The following is a 4963-nucleotide window of genomic DNA, read 5'->3' on the forward strand; positions in this document are numbered from 1 at the left end:
TGGGACCAACCTAGAACACTTAACACACTGTCTCAAAAAAAAACAAAACAAAACAAACAAAAAAAGGAGTTTGTGTTGGGGGGGTGCAAGGTGGAGGAGGAGAATGAGAGAGGAAGAGGGGGAGCCTTAATGATAAAAGAGAATCTTCATAGTGGTGTAACAGGTGGGTGCCCTCCAGCAGATCACTATGATCATGAAATCTTATAATAAGATTTTGTCTCTCATCTGGGTGTCTGTGGTAGCAAAACTTCTTACCAAGCAATAACATGTGTGCAGGCCTGCCCCCTGCCTCCTGCTCCTCCTAGTTTGGAAGTGCCAAGAACCCCCAGGTAGTCCAGGAAACAGATAGTCAAGGCCAGCTTCTGCACTTGGATAGGTGACCAATATCTGCCCCGTTTCCGTTACCTGGCTGCATTCCTGAGAGACTTGCTAGTGCCTTCGTTTCCTCTGTGGGAGGAAGGAAATCTTCACCCAACAGCAGGTGCTGCCTTCAAGGTTCCGTCTCAGTTGCCTGCAGTGTAATGTGGTTGTGGGACACACTCAGTGGGCTAACGGCAGAGCTGATGCTAGAAATGGACCTTCTAATTCCCAGCTGAAGCTTTTTTTTTCCCCCCAAAGGCATGAAGCCCTTTGGTGATTTGGCAAAATCTCCACCACAGGAATATGGAGGGTGAGACTAACTGGCTTTCTTGGCCTTGCATCCCCGAGGCTGGCACCCACACCTTTGCTCTCCCCTCCTCTGACCAAAAGACTGTACGGGCTTTCACTTCGCCATCCATGTTGTGCCCCAGGGGCTCTGGCTTCTCTGCCAGCTTATCGTGTGCCCCATCTGTTGCTGCCCTTAGCTCTCACGGTCTCTTCCTCAGGTGCTGGTAACCTATCGGCAGTCTCCATTTTTGAAAAGAGGTTTTAGTCTGACATTTAGAGATCCAAGTCAACAGCAAATGGTCTGAAATAAAAAAAAAACACCCAGAAACCGACTCAACTCTAAGCATATATTTTTAGAGTTCCAAAGGCAGCTTTGTCTCACCCATTGTTTAAGGTCTCCATGTCCGGACTTATGTCACCTGGACATAGGTCATGAGAAGGCTGCAGCCAGATGACCTGGGCTACTGCAATGGGTGACTATATTTCTCTTGGAGGACCAGAGGGCAAATTTGAGCTTTGGCTCAAGATTGCCTATCATTTGTTGAGTAACAAATGATGTATGTTATTCATATATGGATGCATGTTGTATGATGTATACCATATACAACAATATGTATCAGCTTCTACCATGTGCAGATATCTTCTCTACATGAGGTCACTTTTTACACAAAAGCCCCCTAAGGTCCCCTCATGAAGCCCTCCACAAGTAGAGTGTTCTAAACACAAGTGCTCAGACAGAGGGAACTGTGAACTCTCTGCTTTTATGCAAATTAGGAGCCCCTTGCTTCCATGTGGGGCTCATAATGGGGCAAATAGGGAGGAGGTACTGTGAGGCAGAGGGACAGTTATGCTGAGAACCCCAGAAGGAACCAGGAAACCAGTGAAGGTGCCATCGATTCCCCAGTGAGGGACTCTGGCATCTGGCGCTAGGAGTGCTGACAGTATTCCCCATCTTTGTTCCCAGGATGAGCCTCCACCTGACACCCAGCATCTGTTCCACCCAGAAGGGCTCTGCAAGGCAGCACTGAGTCAACTTTTGGAAGATCCCAGCTGTAGCCTGGTAGCAGGGATGGGAGGCAGAGGAAGATGATGGGGAAAGAGCCCTCTTCTTTGCACTCTCTTACTCTTCCCACCTCTGGTTTTACATCCCCCCCCTCCAGCTTTCTGTTCCAGGTATTCAAAAGAGACAAGAAAAAGAAGGTTTCTGTCTTCATGGAATTTAGTTACTGGTGGGAAAGACAGATAGGAAACAGATCACTAAACTACCGGGTAGGGGTGAGAGTGTGTGTGTGCAGGGGTGAGAGTGTGTGTGTGCATGCTTGCATTTAAGGTGGCTTCCCTAAAGGCTTCTTGGGAGAAGTGTATTTTTTTGAGAATGTATTTTAGTAGAAACCTGAATAAAGTGAGGGAACAAGCCAGGTGGAGCTGGAGGAAAGAGGATTGAAAAGGAAATGAGCAAGAGTCAGTGCAGAATCCCTTGGATGAGGCCAGTACTCCGAGTGTTGAAGAGAGGGCAAGGAGGCTGGGAGACTTTTGAAGTACCAAGGAAGGCAGATAAGGAAGCCACCACACTCCCAGGGCATCCTTAGGGACTAACAAAGCCTTTACTTTCTGTTCAAAGGAGGCTTGTGGCATTCTTAGAGGGTTATAGAGTACAAGCTGATATCAGCTGGGGTGTATTTAAGAAGCTCACAGCTCTAACGTTTTTTATTTCTTCCTTCCAGAGGCCATTACTGCACAGTGAGTGCTAAGGTCTGGATAAATATCCTGTGAAGGCCCATATGTTAATGGCCTGGTCCTAGCTCACAGCCCTGCTAGAAGGTGTGAAATCTTTAAGAGCTTTAAGAGGTCTAGTGCAACATTTCATGTTACTAGAGGCAGTCTTCAGAGGGGATGTTGTGACACAAATTACTTCTTTTTTTGTATTCTGGCTAGGAGGCAAATGGCTGCCTGTCCACATTTCCCAGCGTGATGTGCTGTCTCACCATAGGCCCCGGCTATGGTTATAGGCTGAAAGCCAGTTTGTCTGTATAAGTTGACATCAGGTGCTTGTTAGATTAATGTGGGCTGGCTAGGAATGAACACTGTCAGGGGACAATGCTTATGAGTGTGTAGAGTGATTTGCAAGGAAAGTCACTGTGTCCCAGGGAGCCACATCTGTATTAGACTGATAACCTTTGCTATCCATCAGAAGGTAGGGCTTGCCACAGGTTGTGTGTCAGTCTTATGTCTTCTCTCACCTTTGTAGTTACTGTTCATCAAACTCTTATTTCAAGAACTCAGGCTATAGCTCAGTTGGTAAAGGGTTCCACATATAATTGGGTGTGTTGGCATATACCTGTAACACCAGTTCTCAAGGGATGGAAGCTAGGAAAGCAGAGGTTCAAGGTTATCTTTAACTCATATATTTCATGTATCAGATCCAAGACCAGCCTGAGCTTCATGCAACCTGAAACAAAACAAAATGAAGCAAAAAATCATAACAACAATAACAACACCCTATTATTTAAAAAACCAAGATGGTTTCTGTTGTTTTCTGCCAAGATCCTGAAAAATAATGACTCCTAAGGAATACAAGCTGATTCCCATGATTGGGCGTCATGCAGAGGATCCCCAAATTAAATTATTTTTTCTCTCCTTTTCTTCCTCCTCTTTCTCCTCCTCCTCCTTTTTCTCTTCTTCCTTCTCTCCTCTTCCTCTGGTGCTGGAGATTGAACCCAGGCCCTTGTATATGCTTCCCAAGCACCGTGCCGCTGAACTATATAGTCTCGGTGCTACTTTCCTCATTTAGATTTTATTTGTTATTATTAGATGCGTGTGACTGCAGGAAGCAGTGTTTGGGACTCAGTTCTCTTCTTCCACCATGGGTTTTAGGGATGGAGCTGAGGTCTTCCAGCTTGGGCAGCAGTCACTTTTGCCTGCTGAGCCATCTTGTTGCTACTTTTTTTTTCTTTTAAAGAGCCAGATTGTTGTGAGTTTGACCACATGTGTCTTTGAGCAGAGAGTTGAACTCCTACTTTCTGTGCTGGTTTATCTAGGCTGTTTTGGTAAGGTCTCCCTCCAGAGTAAAGGACAAATTGGTTATGGTCCAATATTATACTAACCAATGTCAGACAAATTGACTGCCCATTATAAAGGATCTGTATTCCCTGTGTTTCCTATCCAGTGCACCATTGCCTTTTCCTATTTTCTTGTAGGGACCTGGCTTAAGGAAATGTTGATTTTGGGCCACAACTCTGTTTCTAACCTGGGAGTAATGAATGTTTTCCTCATCCATAAGGCTAACACTATGGCTGGTTGCCATGCTAGCTCATACTTAGAGTAAAATCTCAGACATTTCATGATTTTTAACTGGAGATTCCCTTGTTTATAGCATGTTCTTTAAATGCCATGCTACAATCTTTAAAAAATAAAAAAATATTTTTTTTTCACACAATATATCTGATCATGGTTGTTCATCCCTCAACTCCTTGCAAATCTTCCCCAACCCACTCAACTCCATGCCCTTTCTTTCTCTGTCTCTTTAGAAAACAAACAAAAAAGGAAACACATTGTAACACACACACACACACACACACACACACACACACACACACAAATACAATGTCATAAAACAATATAAGCAAAAGATCAGTAAAGGCTGAAGGACTGCTGCTGTCAAGGTCAACCAGGTGAGATTATCAAGCCCCAAACCCCTGCCTGCTGGGTACCTGGCTAGCCCAGTATATGTGAGGTCTTCATTGTCCCTCTGTGCTCCATCTTTTGCTCCACACTTCTAACCACAATCCCTGATGACTGCAGACATTGGTGACTACCAGGTTGCACACTTACCCCAATTTCCTGCCTGGTCGGCCCCTCTGGGCAAATCCAGAACCAGCAACCTCTGTCCTGGCCCCTCTGGACTCCATTTCTAGGAGTGAACTCTGACTGAATCCCACAACTCTGACTGAATTCCTGGAGGCCTGCTGTTGCCCAAGACAAACAAGACTGCAACCATCAGAGACCATGAAGTCTATCTGTATCCCTAGGGCCCTGCCCTCATCCAGGACAACCATAGCCTGAAGTCATCAGGGCTCTGTCTGCATCCCTTGAAGCCTGCTGACATAAGGGACTACTAGTTCTACCTGTAACACCAGACGCCTGCTCTCATCAGGCCCTACCAGTCCTGATAACTAGGGACAACCAGATGACTAAAGACCAGCATTGAAAACACACACACACACACACACACACACACACACACACACACATACACAAAGCCAGGGCAATATGGCACCAGCAGAACCCAGTTATCCTACTACAGCAAAATCTGAAT

This window comes from Micromys minutus, assembly GCF_963924665.1.
Source record: "Micromys minutus genome assembly, chromosome: 16".
Lineage (NCBI taxonomy): Eukaryota > Metazoa > Chordata > Mammalia > Rodentia > Muridae > Micromys > Micromys minutus.